Source organism: Leucopleurus acutus (assembly GCF_964270905.1).
Source record: "Leucopleurus acutus genome assembly, chromosome: 9".
Classification (NCBI taxonomy): Eukaryota; Metazoa; Chordata; class Mammalia; order Artiodactyla; family Delphinidae; genus Leucopleurus; species Leucopleurus acutus.
This window is the reverse complement of record NC_139144.1, coordinates 95,438,130-95,448,894: the sequence shown is the minus strand read 5'-3', so window position 1 is coordinate 95,448,894 and position 10,765 is coordinate 95,438,130.

The following is a 10,765-nucleotide window of genomic DNA, read 5'->3' as shown; positions in this document are numbered from 1 at the left end:
AACCCATAATTTGGCTTTCTGTTTTGTGTAATGAGCCATTTTGAAATGTGCGGATGTCAAAGCATATTTGTTTCTTTCATTGCCTCTTGGATCAGTTCATCAGTTAGTCAAATTTCTGTGGATATAGGTTCGTTGAGAAAAGTTGACACCTTTCCTAAAACATCTAGCCTGCTGAGAAATGTTTGAGAGAGAAAGAGATACAGAGGGAAACCTTACCAGCTGGGATCATCACATTTCTTTTTAGGATTTTTAAGACTAACCCTTAGGCCTTCTTTATTGGACAGTGGCACTGACAGTTTCTGTTGCCATGTGCTGGTTGAACCTGCTTCAGACCCGCAAATAACGGTGTTTTTGTTCCTAATTCTATTACGTGATTTTTTTTTTTCTCTTTGACCGTGCCGCGTCGCTCGTGGGATCTTAGTTCCCTGACCAGGGGATCCAACCCGGGCCCTCAGCAGTGAAAGTGTGGGGTCCTAACCACTGGACCACCAGGGAATTCCCTATGTAAATTTTTTATTAAAATAAAAACCCTTCCACCACTCCAATGGAAGACCTTCAGTAACCTTTTTACAGTGCCTGTTTGTAAAATAATTTAGTATCTATAATTAAGAATTAATAGTTGTAATATCTATATTAAGAATTAATGCTATTGAAAATGTCTCCACATCTAGGGTTGTGTGTATTGCAACTTATTGTAGTCGTGGTCATAGCTGAAGGTCCACTGAGGAGTCTGTTCCTGTAAGCTCCCTTCTGGTTGATTTTTAGCTGAAGCTGCTCCCTTCCAGAGGTGCCCAAAGTTCACCTTCAGCTGCCGCTGCTGAGGCCTTGCTGGGGACTGCATGAACTCCCAGAGGGGTGCTAGAAAGCCTGAGGCGAGGTGGAAGTGTTGGGGATCTGAGCCGGGCCAGAGACTCAAGCCTCTGGTTTTTTTGGTGTCCAGAAAGTAGGAAGAGGCTCATCAGGAGCTGCGCCGTTGGCGGCATGTCCAAGTCTGGTGGGGAGAATGGTCTAGGCGTGACCCAGGTGGTGATAATGGCTTAGTGCTGGAGTTTAGGGGGGTTGATGTTCGGAGCAGCCTTCTTTGTGTCTCAGAAAAGGCAGTGGAAGCTTATGTATAAGCCTGTCCTTAATGCGTGTTGCTGCCTGGTCACTGCCTACATTGAAAGTGAGCTCTCTCTGTGTGCTTGCCGATTGCACACGGTTGGGGGACCACCGGTGATGAGTGAAACTTCTTTCCCATTTGCACAAAACTACCATCTCAGCGTCTTTCCTGCCACCACACAACAATAAGTGATGTTTACATCTGTGACTAACTCCTGTGGACATTCACAGATTATTTTTTTTAAAGGTTGGAGGAAAAGTGAAGCAAATACTGCCGAAGATTTGGGGGAGGGAGGGAGGAGGTATGCTGTTGATAAAGGTATTTGTAGTCGTCGTTATTCACGCTCTTCAAATGTCCAAGTCAGCTTTCTGTAGGTGCGCGGTACAGTGGCAAAGCCCATCTAACTTTCGTGAGCTGATGAAATGTGAGTGGAAGTGACAAATATCATTTCCAGATGAAAGTTAAGAGTCAGTCAGTCCATGGTTTCCCTGATTCTCCACTTTCCTGTGGCCACGTGTGATTTCTGAGGAGGTGGCGGTTCCACCGGCCTGGGTCACGCTGCAGGGAGAGGTGGGGCGAACGCTCATCTGACCTCTGAGGGGCATGGGACGCCAGCTGGGGGGTGAAAAGCCTCTGAAATTCTGGATCTTCATGTTGTCACAGCGTAACAACCAGTACTGTGTTGAAATCATCTGTTTAAAGAAATGAGTTGTCATTTTATACAGAAATCTAAGTAAAAGACTTTCAGTATTTAAAATATTCATTTATGTTTACAATACTTTTTAGGCACCTCTATTCAAGATAATCCAGTGGAAAGTAAGTTGTAAGGTGATCAAGTAAGTTGTACTGATGAACAAACATAAATAAACTTTGTCTTTTAAAATTGATACATCATATACAGACATGATTAGTAGGAAAAGCATTATTACAAACTTTACTTGCTTTTTTGCCTAATCTTTGGTGATAAATACTACTAATGAAAATATGTAATTTTTTTTAGAAGAATGAGATTTTGTACTACAGTTTTTAAACATGTAGGAAGGACTTTAGTTGAATTGCTGCCATGTGACTGACCCAGACCACGTGCTGCATGCCTCCTCCATCCCTCCTCCTGCCAAGGAGATGTTGAAAGCCACCCCGCTGAATCGGCAGTTACAAGGTGGAGGGATCCTGAGTCCCCAGGTCACTGGAGAAGAGAACCCCTCCACCCCAAATCAGATTTTGCATGAACAAGAGATTCACTGAGATTTGTGAGTCCATTTTGTTTTGTTTCTTTGCCGATGTAGCCTAGCGTGAAATATCCTAATAACAATAGTTGTAGTCCTTTTCTTAATGGAGTTAGAGATATTTGTGTTATTTATTTGTTTGTTTGTTTGCCACAACACGCGGCATGCAGCATCTTAGTTCCCCAACCAGGGATGGAACCTGTGCCCCCTGCAGTGGAAGTGTGGAGTCTTTACCGCTGGACTGCCAGGGAAGTCCCATTGTGTGATTATTTTTGGTAATTATAAATTATGATAACTACTATAAAGGTGTAAAATGAGAGCTTTCAATGGGAGGCCTGGCTCGTCTCTGGCCAGGGAGAGCTCATCTGAGCTGAGACCTGAAAGGGGGGAAAAGGGCACGACCCCTCAGACCAAAGACATGTGCTGAAGCCGTGAAGCCGGCAGAGGCAGAACATATGATACCTCGTACTGAACCCTACCGTCAGTGGCAGTCGATACCCTGCAGGATGTGCCCAGTTTACTATCTTAGCTACAACAGTTTCTTTCCTTTTAGAAAAGAATATCAATGCAAGTGTGTCGGTAACATTTATAGGGATAATATTGGATTGCCCTAATATATCAAGATGATCTTGCTAAGTTTCAGTACTTTAGTAACATGTGACACACCCAACTGGTCCTCTTCTTAGCCTAACCAGAACTTAGCCCTCCCCTGATGTCACTGCACCCGCAGAATCCTGTCCCACAGGGACCTCAGCTATCACTCTTCTAAAGCCACTTGCACATTATTGGGCCGTCTGTGCCATAGTTTGAAGTCCGTGCCACCTAGCCGTAACACTGTCATCATGGAAGAACTTGCACAATGCTTTATAAGGCACTTTGCGAGCTTTCTTTTCTTTTCTTTTTTTTGCGGTACGCGAACCTCTCACTGTTGTGACCTCTCCCGTTGCGGGGCACAGGCTCCGGATGCACAGGCTCAGTGGCCATGGCTCACGGGCCCAGCTGCTCCGCAGCATGTGGGATCTTCCCAGACCCGGGCACGAACCCACGTCCCCTGCATCGGCAGGCGGACTCTCAACCACTGCGCCACCAGGGAAGCCCTCGAGCTTTCTGAACTGATCCTCACAAGCCTGTAAAGTAGTTAAGGCCAGTTTTTGTCTCATTTTGCAAATGAGAACACCAAGGTGCAGGAGTTAACTAGCCCAGTGTCCAGCAGGTAGTGTGTCCGTGGAAGCCTTATAGCTTTGGACTCCACGTCTGGGTCTACACAGATCTGCTGCCATTTGCTTCCTTTCTGGATATAGCCCACTTTTCTGGGTGACTTGAGTAACAGATTTACACTCTTCCTCACCACCATCCCCTCAGTTGGCCTTTGTGACTTGAACATCTGTTCTCTCTTGACACTGTGGAGTCCTAAGCCTCAAGGTTTGGGAGGAGTGATTTTTTTGGTCAATTTTCTAGTTCTGTTTACTTGCATCAGGAGATTCAAATGTAAGAAATTTAGTTTCTTACAGAGGATATGCTTTGTTTAAATCCTGCAGACTTCAAAGATAGGCAAAACACAACTCTTACCCTCTAGCTTATAATCTAGTCTAAGTGTCTGAGATGATCAGTGCATTTAAGTGGCTTGCTTGCTAATCATACTGCTGGTATAAAGGAGTAAAGGAGTAGCAGAGACATGGAACCTCCGCTCCAGAGCAGTGTTATTCACTGCAGGTTGTAACCCATTCATGGATGGGGAGAACAATTTATGGGCCACAAGCAACATTTTAAGCAAATGAATGGTATATTTATGTCAGAGTGCATCTCAAGTGATAAGGACACGTCTTACCGGGTAGCAATGTAAATTGTGTTTCTTAATATGGATTATAGTCAAAGTTCCGAAAACACTGCTGTCATAACCTACAGTCTTAGGGACTCTAAAGGTCATTTCCAGAGACAGTAGTCTGTGGACTGCAGCTTGAGACACAGGTGCATTACAAATTTTGGTACCAACACAATTATAAAAGGAAAGGCAAACGGGCACTGAAATTAAGGGACAGTGTTCATTTACATGATAACTATTCACAGGTTTATATTAATAACATTTTTTATTAAACAAATGTAACAAAATCATAAAGAATAAAGTTTTAAACCCAAAGAATCCAATGTGATAGGTAAAACTCTAGAATGACCCTTGCTCAGATATCATACCATCCCCTTTGAGTGGATGGAACTTGTGAGTATGATGGGAGATATCACTCCTGTGATTATGTTCCATTATAATGCAAAAGAGACCTTATCCTGGGTAGGTCTGACCTAATGAGGTGAATCCTTTCAAAGTAGAGTTTTCACTGGCTGGTTGCCAAAGGGAAAGTGGAGAGAGATGCTCCAGCTGGCCTGGCTGAAAGCAAACACGCATGTTGTGATTGCCTATGGGGACCGTGTGGCAAGGAACTGCAAGCAGCCTTTAAGAGCTGACAGGAAGGGGCTTCGCTGGTGGCGCAGTGGCTAAGAATCTGCCTGCCAACACAGGGGACACAGGCTCGAGCCCTGGTCCAGGAAGATCCCACATGCCGTGGAGCAGCTAAGCCCGTGTGCCACAACTACTGAGCCTGTGCTCTAGAGCCTGTGCTCCGCAACAAGAGAAGCCACCGCAGTGCGAAGCCCATGTACTGGAACAAAGTGTAACCCCCGCTCGCTGCAACTAGAGAAAGCCCACGCGCAGCAAAGAAGACCCAGCGCAGCAAAGAAGACCCAGCGCAGCCGAAACAAACAAAAGAACTGACAGGAAAACAAGGACCTCGGTCCTACAACCACAGAAAATGAATTCTGCCAACAACCAGTGAGTTTGGAAGAAGAACCTGAGACCCAGATGAAAACCACAGCCCTGCCTGACACCTTGCTTTCAGCCTGGTGAGACTGAGCAGAGAATCCACCTGAGCTGTGTCTGCACATCTACAGAAACCTACAGAAGCTATGAGATAATAAACGTGTTGTTTTAAACCACTAAGTTTGTAGCAATTTGTTATGCAGTAATAGAAAACTAATATATCCAGGAATAACACTTTGGTTTATATCCTTGTAGTTATATCGTTTGTAGTTTTCTTTCTGTGTACATCTATACTTTTTTCTTTGTAACAATCATACTTTTTCTTTAATCTTTTTTTTTTAAGATTTAATTTCATTTATTTTTGGCCGCGTTGAGTCTTCATTGCTGCGCACGGGCTTTCTCTAGTTGCGGCGAGCAGGGGCTACTCCTTGTTGCGGTGCGTGGACTTCTCATTGCTGTGGCTTCTCTTGTTGCGGGCCTCGGTAGCTGCGGCTCGTGAGCTCTAAGGCGCAGGCTCGGTAGTTGTGATGCACAGGCTTAGTTGCTCCGCGGCATGTGGATTCTTCCCAGACCAGGGCTCGAACCCGTGTCCCCTGCATTGGCAGGCAGATTCTTATCCACTGGGCCACCAGGGAAGTCCCTCTTTAATCTTTTATTTACCCTATTGTTGAACATTTTTCACCCCATTAAACAATGATACCACAAGGTTTTTTTTTGGAGTATAGTTGATTTACAATGTTGTGTTAGTTTCAGGTGAATTAGTAATACATACACATATATCCACTCTTCTTTAGATTCTTTTCCCATGTAGGCCATTACAGAGTACTGAGTAGAGTTCCCTGTGCTATACACAGTAGGTCCTTATTAGTTATCTATTTTATATATAGTAGTTACCACACCTTTAAAAGTTGTATAGAATTTATGTAATAATCCCCTATTGTTGAAGATTATTTTCAGGTTTTCATTATTATTAGCAGTACTGTCTCACACAATCCATGAAGAATTCCTGAATCTAAATACCTAGAAGTAGTCTTCCCAATATTTAAAAAACCTTTGCTCGTTTCCAGTCATCAACTAATTCTCTCCTACTTTCTCATTGTGAGAGCTCTTTTTTTTTTTTCGGCCCCTCCATGCAGCAGTTCCCCGACCTTCCCTGACCAGGGATTGAACCCAGGCCCTCGGCAGTGAGAGCCCAGAGTCCTAACCACTGGACTGCCAGGGAAGTCCCTCATTGTGAGAGCTCTTTTTTTTTTTTTTTTTGCAGCACGCGGACCTCTCCCGTTGCGGAGCACAGGCTCCGGACGCGCAGGCTCAGCGGCCATGGCTCACGGGCGCAGCCTCTCTGCGGCATGTGGGATCCTCCCGGACCGGGGCACGAACCCGTGTCCCCTGCATCGGCAGGCGGACTCTCAACCACTGCGCCACCAGGGAAGCCCATAAATTTTATTTTTGTAATTGAAATTTCATTTCTAAATTAGATGAGGTTTCAGGCTGCTATTCGTAAGTGACTTTCTAAAAATTAACACATCATGTGTGGATAATTTTTATTGCCCCAAAATGAAAAACTGATTCAATGTAATTATAACTGTATGATCTCTTTTAGTTTTTAAATATATTTATTTATTTATTTTTGGCTGCGTTAGGTCTTTGTTGCTGCGCACGGGCTTCCTCTAGTTGTGGCGAGCAGGGGCTACTCTTGATTGTGGTGCGCAGGCTTCTCGTTGCGGTGGCTTCTCGTTGCAGATCACGGGCTCTAGGCACGCGGGCTTCAGTAGTTGTGTCACGTGGGCTCAGTAGTTGTGGCTCACAGGCTCGAGAGCGCAGGCTCAGTAGTTGTGCACGGGCTTAGCTGCTCCAGGGCATGTGGGATCTTCCTGGACCAGGGCTCGAACCTGTGTCTCCTGCATTAGCAGGCGGATTCTCAACCACTGCGCCGCCAGGGAAGTCCCTACGATCTCTTTTAAATGTTGCTTTTTCAAGTTCTAGAGACATCTTGATACACTATGTAAGAATAAGTAAATGCAAGTCTAAATGATAGGTAAAGGAAACTTCTATTCAGGTGAAGAGCAAACTTTGGTTGATTTTGCAGAATTACCACCTGTTCTGTACTATTTATTAACTTGTACTTTAATTTCGGCATTCCTGGTACTTCCAGTCTTTGGCAGTTATTTTGAGGTATAAATTAAACAATATATGGTTAAGAATAAACCCAAAAGAAACTGTAGGGTGTCAAAAACACTTGAGCAGCTCCCCTTCTGCTGGTGGTAAACCAACTAGTGAATCGTTTGTGAATTGTAAAATCTACACATGTTCATTCAATAATTGATCACAGGCTCTTGAACAGATTATACTGATATTATTGAAAAAAAGAAAATTAAGCAGGCACTGTTATTGCCTTTGGTGATATGAATCCGCAGAACCTCTTCTCAATCATCTGGAGGTTTACAAGCGACCTGCGGGGAGCTGCGATGTGTACCGCTGGCCGAGTCCTTCCCCATCCTTTCAATCTAAGCCTTGGGTCGTAATGGCTGGTGGAAGCCAGCCTGGTTTGCCCTGGGTCAGCCACGTCACCTTACATATGATGGAACTGGAGTTTCTACAGCATCCCTGTTCAAAAGGCAGAGCATTCAGCCTGGGCCGGGTGTATTTCAGGCACAGCTCCTCTGTAATTCCCCCACAGTTAAACAGGACTCGCGCAATCCACCCAACCTGCTACCCTTTCTCTACCCTGCCCCTTCCCCACTGCCTCCTCGCCCCTTCAGCTTTTTTTTTTAAATAAATTTATTTATTTGTTTATTTTGGCTGTGTTGGGTCTTCCTTGCTGTGTGCAGGCTTTCTGTAGCTGCGGCAAGCAGGATCTACTCTGTTGCGGTGCGCAGGCTTCTCACTGCGGTGGCTTCTCTTGTGCTCTAGGCACGCGGGCTTCAGTAGTTGTGGCAACGCGGGCTCAGTAGTTGTGGCGCATGGGCTTAGCTGCTCCGCAGCATGTGGGATTTTCCCAGACCAGGGCATGAACCTGTGTCCCCTGCATTGGCAGGCGGATCCTTAACCATTGTGCCACCAGGGAAGTCCCCCTTCAGCTACTTTTATAGAGAGAGCTGCACAACTTTACTTTGAAGGATATTGAAATGTATGTTTGTGAGTTTATCTTGCGGTGAGTGTATTTTAGTGTGTGTAGAGGTTGATGAGGAGTTAACATGATGGAGCCCAAATCCAATACTGGTCATCATCTGAGAGAGAGTGTAGCATAATTGTTAAGTGGGCTCTGGAGCCAGGTGATTCGGGTTTGCATCCTGGCTCTGCCACTTACTAGCTGTGTGACCTTAATCTCTCCGTGTCTCATAGCCTCATTTTTATTTATTTATTTATTTTCCTTTTTTTTTTCTTTATTAGAGTATAATTGCTTTACAATGGTGTGTTAGTTTCTGCTCTATAACAAAGTGAATCAGTTATACATATACATATGTTCCCATATCTCTTCCCTCTTGCATCTCCCTCCCTCCCACCCTCCCTATCCCACCCCTCCAGGTGGTCACAAAGCACAGAGTTGATCTCCCTGTGCTCTGCGGCTGCTTCCCACTAGCTATCTATTTTACGTTTGGTAGTGTATATATGTCCATGCCTCTCTCTCTCGCTTTGTCACAGCGAGACATATCCTCAAGTCCATTCTCTAGTAGGTCTGCGTCTTTATTCCTGTCTTACCCCTAGGTTATTAATGACATTTTTTTTCTTAAATTCCATATATATGTGTTAGCATATGGTATTTGTCTTTCTCTTTCTGACTTACTTCACTCTATATGACAGACTCTAGGTCTATCCACCTCATTACAAATAGCTCAATTTCGTATCTTTTTATGGCTGAGTAGTATTCCATTGTATATATGTGCCACATCTTTATCCATTCATCCGATGATGGACACAATCATAGCCTCGTTTTAAAATAGGAGTTACAAATAGTACCTACTTCAAAAATAGTTGACAGGATGCACTGAGTTAGTGTAAATAAAATGCTTGGGGAATTCCCTAGTGGTCCAGTGGTTAGGACTCTGCACTTCCACTGCAGGGGGCCCGGGTTCCTTCCCTGGTCAGGGAACTAAGATCCCGCAAACCATGCGGCCAAAAAGAAAAAAGCCTGGTACAGTGCCAGGCACATAGTAATTGCCATATGTGTTTGCCATTATTATTACCGTAGTAGAACTATTACTGTTACTACTAATAGACCTTTTCAGTAATAGAGTGGGGAAGAGATTCAGGAATAATCTATGAACAATGAAATATTAACTGAAAGATTTTCTCATACATGGAGGTGTACTTGACACTGGCAGACGAAATAGAGACATTCATAATCTTTTTTTATTAATTTTTATTGGAGTATAGTTGCTTTACAATGTTGTGTTAGTTTCTGCTATACAGCAAAATGAATCAGCTATACGTATACATATATCCCTTTTTTGGATTTCCTTCCCATTTAGGTCACCACAGAGCACTGAGTAGAGTTCCCTGTGCTATACAGTAGGTTCTCATTAGTTATCTATTTTATACATCTATAATCTTTTTTTCTTCCAAAATGTCCCTTTTGGAGCTTTATTTCATATAATTCCCTTGTTAACAACTATACAGTTTTGAGGATGTGAGAAAAGTGCGAGCTTCAGTTAACACAGAGTCTTCCTGGACCTTGGCTCTAAAGCAGCGCCTGCTTGAGTGAGCTTCACAGCGTGGTACAAGCCTGCTCCGAGCTTCAGAAAAGCCTGTGCCTCTTTTCAGAGCAGACATTTGTGCGCCCTCACCCAGGGAAGCTGCTCCCTTCCGCTTGCCCTTTCCAGTACTTCTGTCCCAGCACCATCATTTCAACAGGAGCCCACGCTGGTTAATTACAGGTTGCTGGTGTTCAGGTGACCTTGTTCTCACGTGTGTAACCTGTTGGTAGGAATATTTTAATTCCAGATAACCCGCAGAGGGCATCATCCTAGAAGCTGATGAGGTTTTAGAGTATTGGTTGAGACTGATGTGCAGATAAATGGAGGAGCATTGGTGTGAACCATTAATCTATCCTGCTCAGCCTCTTGTCTGCATACTTTCCTCTGATCCAGTCAGTTTTCTTTCCCCTTCTTCTTCTTCTTTTTTTTTTAATATTTATTTATTTATTTGGTTGCACCGGGTCTTAGTTGCAGCAGGCTGTCTTCTTAGTTGTGGCTCCCAGGCTCCTTAGTTGTAGCATGTGAACTCTTAGTTGCAGCATGCATGTGGGATCTAGTTCCCTGACCAGGGATCGAACCAAGACCCGCTGCACTGGGAGCACAGAGTCTTATCCACTGTGCCACCAGGGAAGTCCCTTCCTTTCCTTCCCCTTCTTAAGGAGTGTCTGCTCACTGCCTCCTCTGAAAATTGCCCAGTGACTTGGTACAGGTGTATTCCTGATCTGCCTTGTGAACTCCTGCTTCACTTAACCCCTTCTTTAGAACAAGAATATGTATGTGAAAAAAGGTTAATCTGCTTTGATGCCTTTATTATTTCTGGCTTGTAATAGATTTCCCTCATGTTTCCAAAAGGTAAGTTGTTCGCTTCAAAAATGAATATATATTGCTGTGAATTAAATGTAATTTATTCTCTGTGGTTACACTTCCATCC